This window comes from Lepidochelys kempii, chromosome 7, assembly GCF_965140285.1.
Source record: "Lepidochelys kempii isolate rLepKem1 chromosome 7, rLepKem1.hap1, whole genome shotgun sequence".
NCBI classification, from domain to species: domain Eukaryota; kingdom Metazoa; phylum Chordata; order Testudines; family Cheloniidae; genus Lepidochelys; species Lepidochelys kempii.
In genome coordinates this window covers 22187208-22201655 of record NC_136386.1, presented here as the reverse complement: position 1 = coordinate 22201655, position 14448 = coordinate 22187208, and the positions used below count along the sequence as shown (strand labels likewise).

The window sequence follows — 14448 nt, the reverse complement described above, 5'->3', positions numbered from 1 at the left end:
GTGGCAAAGACAATCCCTGAGCAGTAGTGAAGACAAAAATCAAATAAAAATGCCCCAGAAGGGGAGAGAATGAGAGATTCACTCTCTCTTTCTAGTGCAGATTCTGGAAGGAGGAGTGTTGCATTCCTCTTCCCCTTTTTCCCCTGCTCCCCACTCCCTCAGTATCCTGATCCAAATTATTCTGAGATTCCTTGCTAGTCTAATTCTCCCCCTACCCCCGATTTTCTACTCACTCTTGCTGGCTATAAAAGGCAATAAAATGGCATCCCGTTGTTGCCCCGATTACTGAGGGATATCGGACAGGGGGCAGGTGGGTGGCGGGGAGCTGAATAGCTGGGGATATCTGGAAGCTGCAAAGAGAAAAAAAATGAAAAAAACCCAAGCAATTGCTAAGCCTCCCCTGTCTTACATTAATAGCCGGTATGGAATCCTCTTTGCCATAGAATTCAATTTATTTCCATTTAAAGGCTGTTCTTCTCAATCAATGCAGCTAATAAATAGCTGCTGATGGCCATGACCCCTGGGCTGAGGGAAGAATTTATCTTCTGAGCCAATTAAAGGGATTGAACAATTCCTTTTAATAACACTGTGGGATTTTAATACCAAAAAACTAAAGAAATCCTCCTCCTCCGTCTTGCAAAAAGAGGTCAGCGAGGCTCAGGCGAAGTCGGGATTAGATGCTTTAACTTGCCATGTGAAGCTCGCAGGGGGAATAAAGCCTTCCCAGTGTAAGCACCAGAATACTCCTCTCCTTTGCTACCCTTTAAAAAGAAATACATATTGGTGATTTATGTCTCTTTGTTTCCCAAGCACATTGGCCAGGCTTTAAAGGGATTATCAGGCCACATGTGTGGCAAGAGAGATGGAGAGACACAAGCACAGGACTGCGTTGTGTTTTCATCACCACTTCCTCTGGCTGGGGCATGGGGAGGCATCAGAAAGACAGCACACCATTACAGGACCCGTGAATCCTTTGCGTAATCTGCTGGGTAAACAGGGAAAGCAGCTGCAAAACTGTGGAAGGAGCATGTTTCTAGTGGCTGGAGCAGGAGAGTTGGGCACTGCCACTTCCTCGCTGCAAGAACTTGGGCCAGATACTTTAACCTCTCTCTGCCTCAGTTTCCCCATCTCTAAATGGCAGTGATGATACTGACCTAGCTCCCAGGGAAGATGGGAAAATGAGTTAATGTAAGTTTGTAAAGCCCTTTGCAAGTCCTCGGAGCTTAGATATCTTGGTCAGAGGCATGATATAAATGCCTGAATAAATAGATAGATAGTTCAGTCCTTGGAAGAAAGCATCTAGATAGATGCCAAAGAAAAGGTGAAAAAATAAGGGGTTTTATAAGTAAAAATCTATAAAGTTCCGAAAGGGCATGAAGTCCTGTTTATTTTTCAGACCTCCTGTCTAGGTGATTTTATGGCCCTTATAGCCATAGGATATGAATGTCTTTCAAACATTAATGAATTTACCCTCATAACACTGCAGTTAGCTTTAGTTTACTGATGGGAGACAGAGACACTAATTGACTTGCCCAAGGTCACACAAGAACTCTGTGGCAGAGCCAGGAATTAAACTCGGATCTCCTCAGTCCCTCTCCAGTGCCTTAAACACAAGCCTATCCTTCAGCCTGTCTCCTTCTGTGAGGCCACAAGAGGTGTGATTAGCCTAGGCACTTGGTCTGACAACCCTATGGTTTAAACAGGGCATTGCTAGTGAAGCATTTTAACCTCTTCTTCCAGCAGAGCCTGGATTTCAACCTGAAGGGTTTTCTACAAGGTTTATCTGGTCTCCCAGTCTTCCTGGAGGTGCAGTGGCATGAATGGACTCTGAGTGGGTTGAGAAGTGGGGGAGAATTTTATTGTAGTGGGTTGGGAGGTATTTTGTGGATACTAAAGCAATGGCATTTTTCACTTATGTTTTTATAAAGAATGTACAAGCTTCTAAGGTTTTATGGAACAATTCCATCCAGACAGGAAATCAGTTTACCTCTTGAGTAGGAAAGGAATAGAGTTTTGTAGTTATTACAAATAATAAATCCACAAAAACCACTGGAAATCTATAGTCAACCGGTATTAAATTTTCCATGTGCATGGGGGTGGGTGGATGTGTGCGTGTGATGCCACTGAGAATTGTGGCAATGCGTGAACATTTCCATCACGGTGTGCCTCATCTCTGAAGTGCAAATGGAACAGGTTGCTTTTCCTGGGTGAGCTGTTGATGAATGACGATTGCGTGCTACCAATTTCATGGGCTTGGAAGGAAAGCGTAATGGCAATCCTACCTCTTACAATTTACAGGACTTCAGTAGCATTTCAGTTCTTTCCCTCCCCTCACTCTAACTTCCATTGTGTATTAATTATCAGATGATAGTTGCCTCAGAGCACTCTCCTTCCACTAATTACGAGTCTGATTACAGGAAGAATGTGGAGCTGCTGGAGAGTTCCATTTGACAACCCTGGTTTGGAGAGCACAGTCCCTACATTTGCATGTTGCGGACTGTTGCAATAGTGCACATTTACTATTTGCGTGAGGGGCTGAAGCACCCACCTGGAATGGGGCAGACATCACTTGTTGCTAGAGAGGCTAGTGTTTAAAGAAGCTTTGTGTTAGTGCTGGATTGACAGACCTGGAGTCTATCATTCCGCTTAGCCACAAGGGATTATGATGCCCCATGTGCGGTGGAAGAGAACGACGGAAACCAGAGCAGGGCCACGTTGCATTAGCCTCACCTCTTCTTCTTTCAGAGTCATCAGGTGCAGCAAGGGCAGGAATAATGCAGGTATCCCTGATTTTAAAGGTCTTAGGCCAAGATTGTGGCTGTACAATGAAGGTGAGAGAACCTTCCATCTCCTAGTCAAGGGCTACCACAGTTACAGCCCTTTGCCCTCACCAGGTCCCTTCTGGGATCAACAGGAGTGTCTCAGCAGAAAACAAATAGGGAATTCGGTATTTAGCCCTTAAAATGGTGCTACAAGTTTTTCCATTTACCATCTAATTGTTGCCATACCTATTGCTGGACAGTTCCCAGATGTTGCTAGCTGAAAGAGAAGAGGAAATCTTGTGCGGATATCTATCCGTCCCTTATTGTAGGCATTTATAAGGCACTTACCTTGGTACGTAAATACAACCAGTCATGAAGGAGCCACCTTCACACCCCCTGACCAGGATTTTGGAACAACCAGAGAATGACCCCTGGAGAACCCATGCCAGGATTTACACTGAGCTCAGAGCATGCTGAGATGGGGTTTGGGAAATTTAGTCTGTGCTCTGTGGTTGCCAGTGGAGTGCAGATGTGATAAGCAGAGCTCATAGTTGAGCTCCTCGCTGTTGAGTCTTCATGCCTTGTCTTGAGGAGCTCCCAGTCAGCTCAGATGTCATCCTGAGCTTTAAATTGTTTGCTGCAACTAGACTGCTAGAGTCTGTGAATTTTTTAGTAAGACTGTAAACTCTGTGGGGCAGGGATGTTCTTGCTGTATGTGTGTACAGCACCTAGAATAATGTGACCCTGGTCCTGACTATGCCTGTAGGCACTGCCTTAGGATAAATAATAACAACATTCTGCTTTCATTCATTCTGTTTTAGCCAGCTAGTCTTCCCCTTTTGCTGTGGGAGGGCCCCACCTTGCCTGACTATGGATTTTGGGCTGTTCCTTATTTTTACTGAAAATCCTAGTCCCTGCATGTGGATGGCAACATCTCCCTCCCTGCTCACTGCCATCTGGCAGGCCTCCCCCTGCCTAGTCAGAATGCAGATCTGGGACTAGCTGTAGTGTGAATTGGGAATTCCTCCTCTTATGGCTAGGTTTGAAGGAGAATTGGGAGGAAGTGATTAAGGGGATCAAAGAAGCTGTGAAGTAAACCATGAGAAAGGCAGTTTAGGATCCTGCACCTTGAGATCTAAAAGGTACATTGTTCAGCCAACGGGCAGGGGCACAAGGCATTCTGGGTAGATCTGCTGTTTTGAACAGTTCATAATGATATATTAGAAAATGCTCAGTGCTTGTAGTTACATGCGTCTGCCTGTGTCTCTTAGAGTTTGAACTGAACCAACCTGCCCCGCTCTTTGGGGAGGGAGAATCAGAATCCAGACTGAGCGCAAATCCATATTTTGCATTTTGTCAAATAGATTGAACCAAATTGATGAATCCAAACTAAACATTCCTGAACTTGGTGGTGGCTCGGAGTGTGGAGCCATCCCTAGTTTGTCTGTCCATCTCTCTATCATTTTCCCTCTTGAGAAAGATGTTGGAAAATTGACCAGTATGTCACATCCCACCGAACTCCAGAAGGAGATTTGCTTTCCATGCAGGACAACGCTGCTTAAACTCGTTACAAGCATAGCCATAATTATTCCTCCTGAAGGGTTCTGCTCAGGTGTTGCACGGCAGTAGCACTTTATTATACGTCAACTCCCATGCCGTTTTACAACATTGTTTCCATGGTTACACACCACCCTCCGTAACCCCTGGAGGCCACAGAGATATGGGATTGCATTTCTCAGAGGCAAGAGCTGTCATGTATGGAGACTGTTTTAATAACTGATGAAGAGTAAAGCGCTAACCTGTGGTTAGGCCCCAGTTGTGAGAGAGCTGCCCTATGCATAGCTCTTGGTGGTGGGAAGCACTCGAGGTCAGAGGTGGAGAGAAGTGTGAGATATTGCTGGGCCTTCGGATGGTGTTGTGCATCTTCCAACCAGCCAGCCTCTCACCTTGTTCACCAGTAACAAACTCATAACTGTCATCTACTGAATCTAATAATAGGGACGTTGCAGAGGTTTGGACGAGGAGAAGTTAAAGCGAAAGAAAAAAGGAGGAATAATCAGTTTGTGCCACCAGAGGATGGTCCCTCTTTATGCTGGCAGTTGATATAGCAAGTTAGCCAAATGTTTCTGGACTGAGACTTTAAAATGATGGGCCAGGTCCCCAGCTAGTGCAAATCGGCGTAAATCCATTGATGTCAGTGGTGCTAGGCTGATTTATACCAAAGGATTTGGACCAAAATATCTTTTTCTTTCCAGAACCATGGATTGATTACATTGATATTTGACTTTTTTGGTCTCCGTTTTAATAATGGAGCTTTTACAAAGAAAGGGGATCTTGTGTTGAAGTGACTGACTGATGCGGAAAGATTAAGGATCCATTTGGTGTCTGAAAGTTTATGGATGTGAGTGGTTGACATCTGTTTATGATACTTAGCTGCTTAGCTACCTATCAACTATGCCCACAAATCGGATACTGCCATTTGATATCTGCCAGCCATAAACTCTGCCTTCTATGTGCACCTGCATATTTATCAGTATCCGGGCAACACGGCCTACTCCATGAGGAGAAATTTGGGAGTCTAGGGTGAGAGATGGAAAATGGTTCTTTTTTCTCTTGCAGAAATATTCAACTTTTGGCCAAAAACCTGAAAACCCCCAAAACAAATTTTTTTTGGTAGAAAACAGATCTTTGTCTGCGTGAAAACATTGCCATCTGGGGGGGTTTCAATTAAAAGTCAAAATTTTCTGCAGAAAGCAGATGTTTCCACAAAATTCTCATTTAGTCAGCAACCCAATTTTCCACCAAAAACCAGTTTAGATGGAAAATTTCATCTGCCATATATTGAAAGAGTCTTACTGGTAATAAGAACAGGAGGCCTTGTGGCACCTTAGAGACTAACAAATTTATTTGAGCATAAGCTTTCGTGAGCTACAGCTCACTTCATCGGATGCATTCAGTGGATGCTGTAGCTCTAGAAAGCTTATGCTCAAATAAATTTGTTAGTCTCTAAGGTGCCACAAGTCCTCCTTTTCTTTTTGCGGATACAGACTAACACGGCTACTACTCTGAAACTTACTGGTAATAGTGGACAACACGATAGATATCTGTTTGCAGTGTGATATGACTCCAAAACCAAACCAAACAAAACCACAAACAAATCCCATCAACAACAACAAAAACCCAACACTGCAATTTTTGGATGCATCTATACAGGCATCACATCATGAAGTAGGGAGGTAACAGTCCCTGTCTACAAGGTTCGGATACATCCACAACTGCAATATTGCATTCAGTTCCAGGCACAACATTACCAGTTATTGCCTTCATCCTGGCAAACCCCAAGGGACATGGCTTCCTTGCAGATTGAGTGCCACCCACATCCATCTCTGGATAGATCCTTAAGGTGGTCTGGCAGGACATTCAATTTATGTCCATCGCTGGAATCTTATCATGCCCCGAAAGCTTCTGGTGCCTATATGATCACTGGCCATGTAGCAGCATTCATTGGTAAACATGCTTTGGAATTCATTGGTCTTCCATTCTAATAATATATGCAGTTTGGTTGTAGCTGTGTTGGTCCCAGAATATTAGAGAGACAAGGGGGGTGAGGTAATATCTTTTATTGGACCAACCTCTGTTGGTGAAACAACCTTTCGAGCCCCACAGAGCAGCTTGTCTCTTTCACCAACAGAAACTGGTCCAATAAAAGATATTACCTCATCCACCCTGTCATTCTAATACCATGTCCATGCTAAGAAAGCCACTGAAACTGATCCAGTGCTGATGGAGGCAGTTACTGGGTTCAGCTTTCATAGAATCATAGGGTTGGAAGAGACCTCAGGAGGTCATTTAGTCCAACCCCCTGCTCAAAGCAGGACCAGCCCCAACTAAATCATCCCAGTCAGGGCTTTGTCAAGCCTGACCTTAAAAACCTCTAAGGATGGAGATTCCACCACCTCCCTAGGTAACCCATTCCAGTGCTTCACCACCCTCCTAGTGAAATAGTTTTTCCTAATATCCAACCTAGACCTCCCACACTGAAACTTGAGACCATTGCTTCTTGTTCTGTCATCTGCCACCACTGAGAATAGCCTAGCTCCATCCTATTTGTAACAGCCCCCAAGGTAGTCGAAGGCTGCTATCAAATCTCTCCTCACTCTTCTCTTCTGCAGACTAAATAAGCCCAATTCCCTCAGCCTCTCCTCATAAGTCATGTGCCCCAACCCCCTAATAATTTTCGTTGCCCTGCGCTGAACTCCCTCCAATTTGTCCACATCTATTCTGTAGTGGGGGCCCCAAAACTCAGTACTCTGTACTCCAGATGTAGCCTCACCAGTGCTGAATAGAGGGGAATAATCACTTCCCTCGATCTGCTGGCAAGGCTCCTACTAATGCAGCTTAATATGCCGTTAGCTTTCTTGGCAACAAGGGCACACTGTTGACTCATATCCAGCTTCTCGTCCCCTGTAATCCCCAAGTCTTTTTTTGCAGAACTGCCGCTTAGCCAGTCGGTCCCCAGCCTGTAGCAGTTTATGGGATTCTTCCATCCTAAGTGCAGGACTCTGCACTTGTCCTTGTTGAACCTCATCAGATTTCTTTTGGCCCAATCCTCTGGACCCTATCCCTACCCTCCAGCGTATTGTCCTCTCCCCACAGCTTAGTGTCATCCGTGAACTTCCTGAGGGTGCAATCCATCCCATCATCCAGATCATTAATGAAGATGTTGAACAAAACTCGCCCCAGGACCGACCCCTGGGGCACTCTGCTTGATACTGGCTGCCAACTGGACATCGAGCCATTGATCACTACCTGTTGAGCCCGATGATTTAGCCAGCTTTCTATCCATCTTATAAGTCCATTCATCCAATCCATACTTTAACTTGCTGGCAAGAATACTGTGGGAGACTGTATCAAAAGCTTTGCTAAAGTCAAGGTATATCACGTCTACTGCTTTCCCCATATCCACACAGCCAGTTATCTCATCATAGAAGGCAATCAGGTTGGTCAGACATGACTTGCCATTGGTGAATCCATGTTGACTGTTCCTGATCACCTTCCTCTCCTCCAAGTGCTTCAAAATGGATTCCTTGAGGACCTGCTCCATGATTTTTCCAGAGACTGAGGTGAGGCTGACTGATTTTTGAAAATACTGTTTTCTGAACTTGTCTGGCCACTTGCTATGGAGTAACTGATGAAGACAATGAGAACTGAAAAAGTAAATCCTGTGTTCTTCAGCACTCCTCAGTGCCCATGTTTTAATTCTGTGTAGTAAAGTTGGTATCATCGTGGTACTATAGATTTGCAGCTTCATGGCAAGCCTGATGTTATGATGTCCCTCAGTTTGGTGAATTGCAGCAGCTGAGGGTCAGTCTGGTTGGTCAAGAAGCCACATGGATTGTTCTGGTTATTAATCTGGATAAAACTAAGTTCCTGACCATTACCATGAAGAAGCCCCCAGCTCCAAATTACAACCAGATCAGTATTAACCAGTCCAGATGGGACACTGAGCAGGTGGCAACTGTCAAATGACTGGGCAGCCTCATAAAGAGTACTGGAGAATGGCATGAAAGATACAGACACTCATATAGCAGCAGCTGCTGCCGTATTTTGGGCTGTTCCGTGGCCTCTGTGGTGATGTCGTGATCTCAGCCACATTACCAGTAGCTAATGACAAATGGGAGGAAGTTGGGGGAAGAGCAGCCAAATGATCATGTGGCTGGAGAAAGTGATTTATGTAGAAAGACTCAATCAGTGAAGGGTAGCTCAGAGATCACAATGTGTGCTTGGGTGTGCGTGGGGAAATGATAACAGCCTAAAAATATTTGAAAGGTGTAAACATGAAAGTGGGAGAGGAATGATCACTGGGACTCCGTATGGTAGAAGGTTCTGAGCTAGCACATCTCATTTCAGGATCAAGGCCTTGGCAGTGCAACTAGGAGTGAGCAGGGCATTGCTACTGTAGACTACTTAGGCTGTATTCTTTTATTTTACAGATATGGATCACCCCAGCCCCACTGGTGAATATGATTGTAACAGGAAAGCGCACTGCTAAAACATCATCCCCAAATAGAATAAAGCTACCAAACATGACCCGCTTTCTTTTACTTCATTGCAATAGCTGCCCCAGCCCTGATCATCCCCTTCTTGTCCTGTCGTCATACTGCTTCCTGCCACATCCGTGCACCTGTGATTGCCTGATCATTGCACTCTGCTTGGTCACTGGAAGGGCATTAATGCCCAAGAAGCTGGCATTGCAGCAGAAGCTTCATGTTTTGAGGCTTTCTGTCGCAGACAAGCACAGGTACTGGGGGCTGTGATACGGCCCCATTTGATGATCACATCTTCAGACCAGCCAACTCCAGTGTGGGGTCAATTAAGGCAACGCCATAGAGTCCAGGGCTGATCTGGTTTGGGTGGTAGGTGTTCAACTGGGGGGAGCCAGAGTGCACAGGCTATAGGCGCGTTCTCTGCTCTTGTTTGCCAGAACCAAACACTTGTCTGTTTGGTGACAATGTTAGGGGTTTAAAGGTGGCAAAAAAATCTCTATTGTGACTTCAATCAACTCAGTGCCAGTGTTATATCTGATAAAGGATGTCTTGGATCTGTGCATTGCCCTGTGCCCTGATCCAAAGCACATTGAAGTCAATGGGATTGTTTCCATTGATTTCAGTGGGCTTTAGAGCCAACCCTCTGTATCCAACTGCCATTTGTCATCTGTGTTCTTCCCTCCCTTCTCATGTAATAAAGTACCATATGGATCATCATTAACAGGCAATGAGACTATAAAGAAATCATTCTATATTTTATTTGGCTCTTGTTGTGTTATAGATACAAGGCTGGTTCCTCAGTTGAAGTGGAGCTACACTGTTTCATGATCGCTGAAGATCTGACTCCCTGTTTTGTGTGGAAATCTTCCTGTCTCGTTGAGTTTTCCAAGGATATAAATAAACGTGAGAGACATGTGGCCTTGCCTTGATGAATTATTCTGGAGGTTAATGGGCTAGAGGATTTGTGGGCAGAAATGATTAAATAAAAAGCACTTTAATACAGTCATGTTGCGGAAAAGCCGTCGAGGAACCACAGTAAGTATGTAACTGGAACAGCCTTATGTTAGTTATCACTGTTACAAATCTATTAGTCCCACAATCTGCAGCCCGGGCTGGGGCTGATGAGCTACGCTGGTGGGAACACGAGTCATTTCCTGAAATATATGTAGCTTGCAAATCTTTTAGACTGTTAGCCAATTCCTTTTCTTTCAGTTTAATTAGAAAATAAAACATGGCCTTAAAAACTCCAAGTACAATTGGCTGAAAGCATGTCGCTGATGCTCTGTGTTACTGACACTGCTGCTTTAGCACACAAGGGTCAGGTAGAACCATTCCCAGAGCACAAGGTTTCCATGGGAGAGTGAGAGCTGAACAGCCAGAGCGGCTAATGTCTGCAGTAATGTCATAGGAGAGTGGGAACTCCATCATTGTATTAATGCCCTTGCAGTTAGAATGTGTGACAAGTGACAAGTACAGGGCTGGCTGGAGTCCTCTGCATCCCTCCTTGCTTTAGCGCAGGAGCTTTGGAAACTTTAGAAGATTCTTGTAAGCTGGTGGGCTGTTTCACCACCCCAGGAAGAGAAGCAAACACCTCACCCTAGTCTTTTAAAGGCTCCTGCTTCAGTCGCACAGGGTATTGTTTGCCATAACACAACTGAGCTGGTTACAGTCTCCGTCGGATTTTCTCTTGGCTCCACTACCCAGGTGCAAAGATATCCTTCATCTCAGCCCCTTTGGCCCACCCTCCTCTTTCTTATATGCCCTGCCCAGCCATGTGATAGGCATGGATCCCTTAACCCTTTCTGGGTGGCTGCTTCACTTTGTCACAATTCTGTTTGGCTAAGCAAAAGAATATTTAGACTAAATGTTAGAAATGGTTTGTAAGGGTGAGGCCTATTGAGAGGTGAAGGGTTTCCCAAAAGGAGGTGCTAGCAGCTCCATTGTTTGAGACAACTGGCCTTAGAAAAGCCTTGTTGGATATGCTCCAGGGGACAATCCTGTATTGGCTGAGGGAGGGACAAGATAGCCATGTACTGTAGGTAGTTTCCGTGTCATGTGTCTGTGGGACTAGCCCATTAGCCATGCTTTACGCGGAGAGATATGGCATAGTCACCTGTTGCAAACTAGCAACATCCAAACCTTGGTGTGCCAATCAAGGGCTTCATCTCAAAGCTCTTTATAGAGGATCTCAAAGACACTACACCCAAGTGGGGCTGCAGTTTCAATTCTGTAGCAGGTGGGAGTGTATATGCTAGAGAGAGGGTTTTTTTTACAAGCTTGGCCTGCTGAGGGGTAATGAGAACTTAGCATAGTAATAAATTATGCACTTGTTTGTAGCTCTGGAAGCCCAGTCTAGGACAAGTCTCTCATAAGAAGTTAGGGGAAAATCCTCTTTCTCCTGCTCTGTGGGCACAGGGGGTCCTGCCTGCAGCAGAAGTGGTGGGGTCAACTGCAGAGAGAGGCTCAGGAGGCATGGAGACTGCCTGGGGAAGAGAGCATGCCATCTTATGCAATGGAGCCCTCTGAGGGCTACTTCCATGGCAGGGTGAAATGGGTAACTGGTAGGGGTGATCAGGCTGGAGAAGAGGGGAGGCTGGAGATGGTGACTGTAGCTTGTTTCATGTACGGTGTACTAGGTAATAACATGAGAGTCCTCCATGCTTGTAAAACTAAACTGGGTCTTTATTAAGAGACTACTTAGAGAGGTGCTGCAGCTAGCATTCCAGCCATGTGCACACAGACTGACTTTGTGGTGCCTTGCCCAAACTCCCCTCTCCTGCGCTCCTCCTTCCAAGTTCCATGCAGGTTGCTACACTGATGAGGTGCTCCTCTGCCACTTTGCAGCCTGATAATGTATGTGGAGGTAGATTCCCTGCAGTATAAAATCATAGAAATGTAGGGCTAACAGGGACCTCGAGAGGTCATCAAGTCCAACCCCCTGCACTGAGGTGGGATCAAGTAAACCTAGCCCATCCCCGACAGGTATTTGTCCAACCAGTTCTTAAAAACCTCCAAGAATCAGGATTCCACAACCTCCCTTCCGCCTATTCCAGTACTCAGGTAGCCTTATAGTTAGAGAGTATTTCCTAATATCTAACCTGAATCTACCTTGCCACAGATTAAGCCCACTACTTCTTGTCCTGCCTTCAGTGGACGTAGAGAACAATTGGTCACACTCCTCTTTATAATTGCCCTGAACATACTGGAAGATTGTTGTCAGGTTTCCCCTCAGTCTTCTTTCCTCAAGACTAAACATGCCCAGTTTTTTAACCTTTCCTCAGAGGTCAAGTTTTTGAAATCTTTTATCATTTTTGCTGCTCTCCAATTTGTCCACATCTTTCCTAGTGTGGTGCCCAGAACTGGGCACAGTACTCCAGCTGAGGCCTCACCAGTGCTGAATATAGTGGGACAACTACCTTCTGTGTCTGACATGCAACACTCCATTTGAAATGCTTCCAAACTGGCCCATTTGCCTGACGCTTAAAACATACGGTAGGATGCAAGGATGTGAGATAGCTAGATATATATACCCACATGTATGCATGGAAACTAGCTAAATGCACACAGTAGTCAATTCTAAATGGATTCTGCTAAATACTGAAGACCTCAGTTCTTACTCAGCCACTTCTCCCACTGAAGTCAGTGAGCATTTACCTGAACAAGGATAGTAGGATTTAGTCCATTATATTGAATTTAGTTGTTTCCTGGTTCTTATTCAAGCCTTACCTGGATAAGAACATCTGGACTAGACTCTATGGGCCATATTTTGACCTTTCTCCTCTCTAGAGTGTTTAATGGTGGAGCAGGAGGCATATACAGCTGTGGCAACCCAGTAAGGTGCTCAGAGCTATTCTGTCTGTGTGGGGCTGACACAGGCAGACTGCCTCAAGGAAGCGATGTGGAGACCGTATTGTATAGTGCTCCTTACACCTGCTTGTTTATTACCTCTAGCACCTGCTAGCAAGTACACAGAAGAATGGGTGCCTCTTTATGACCCCTTGGCTACCAGGGGCCAGATTTCGGGTGCACCTCTGCAGGGTGGGCACTAGGGACCAGGGCATAAACTGACCCTTCCCCCCCACCCAGCCCAAGTTAGATCAGGCCCTGACTTTTCCACATCCCCAGCCCAACATGGAATGCTCCCTGCACCTTGTACCTGTGACACAGAGGCCTGTTGGTGGTTCACTACTCTGGGTCAAGAACTGCTGTCAGGTCTGACAAACTCACTACACCTAACACACTGTTCTCATTATATGTACCCAAAGGTGGCATGCGGTATATCACTGAAAAACTAATAAGTTACTGCTCATTAATATTATTGCATCATGTATGGATGGTTAACCCACAAAAAACATATACATGTATGCTGGAAATAAGTCACTAAAATGTGTTTAAACCAGGCATGTCAGGGGGAGTTGACAAACAGGTTTTCTCCAAGAAAAGAGGCCAAAACCTCAAACCAGGTGTGGCTAAATTCAGTGGACTATTCATTGGTATGGGAGGTTACAGGAAGTGATCATTTGCATTGTAAAAATCACCAGTGGGGGAGAAGACAGCATGGCATCCAGACCCAGCAGGGAAAGGGAGCTTTGTCTAGCCTTACTTTTCAAAGGTTTACTGACCTATAAAAAGAGAGGTGAGAGAACCCATCATTATCCATCACTGGTACATCTGATAAAACATCACTGGTACATCTGATAAAAGTGGATCCTTCAACCCAGGGGGTTGAAGTTGGTGGGAACTGAATATAGGTGAGAAACCTACTTAAGCAAAGATTGGAATTTGCTGAAGTTAAGTTTTAGTTTTACTTTTGTTTGTAACCATTTCTATCTGTACCCCGGTACTTGGTAGCACTTAAACCTATGACATTTTGTTTAATAAGCTTGTTTTACTTTTACTATAAACCAATTCAGTGCTGTGTTTGAAGGGAAGGGTGTGTTTACCCCAGTTAGACTAATGAGCTGCAGTGTATTGTCTCTTTAAAGGAGCAATGAGCATATGTAGTAACTTCTGTGAGTGTTCCAGGAGAGGGCTGACATTGCAGGGAGACATCTCTGGGGAACTTGGGAGTTGGGGTTCACTGCAGGTTACCTGCAAGGCAAGGTTTGGGCTGGCAGAGTCCTGAAGAGTTTGCTAGCAAGACAGACAAGCTGGTGTGTCAGGGAGTTGTCACAGTGACTTGCTGAGGCTGAGAGGGGTAATACAGTAACTCAGTTCTGGGGACTTCAGCATAGTGCCAGACGATTTGGGGAAAATTCATGACTGGGATAGTGTTGGCATCACTCTGAAAAAATGAACTGGGTGGTGGAAGCCAGGGTAAGACCCGGATGCTTATGGGCTGGCTGCTGGTGTCAGGGCTGAGAGCCACAGCAGCGTAGCATTGAAGTCACCCAGAGTTGCAGGGCAGGTGGTGACACACCCCTTGATGGTTTGCATTGAACCCCAAAACATCACACCCAGCTTTTCACCTGCTGGGGATCCCTTATGGCAGGGGAATCCTCAGCTGCTATTCTAAGGCAGTTTCAAGTCCTCTGTGTGCTGCTGATCAAGGATCTGGCCCATGAAGTGCCCCCAGGCAAGCTAGCAGCTGCCTACCCTTAGTGCTAATGTCAGCATTCTGCTTAAGTCCCACACAGGAA

At 45.4% G+C, this 14448-nt stretch overlaps 1 pseudogene; it reads right to left on the bottom strand.

Annotated features, from left to right (window-relative positions):
- Nucleotides 1–282: 282 nt before the first annotated feature.
- LOC140915162 (large ribosomal subunit protein bL35m-like) overlaps nucleotides 283–14448 on the bottom strand; it is a 173329-nt pseudogene continuing 159163 nt past the window's right edge.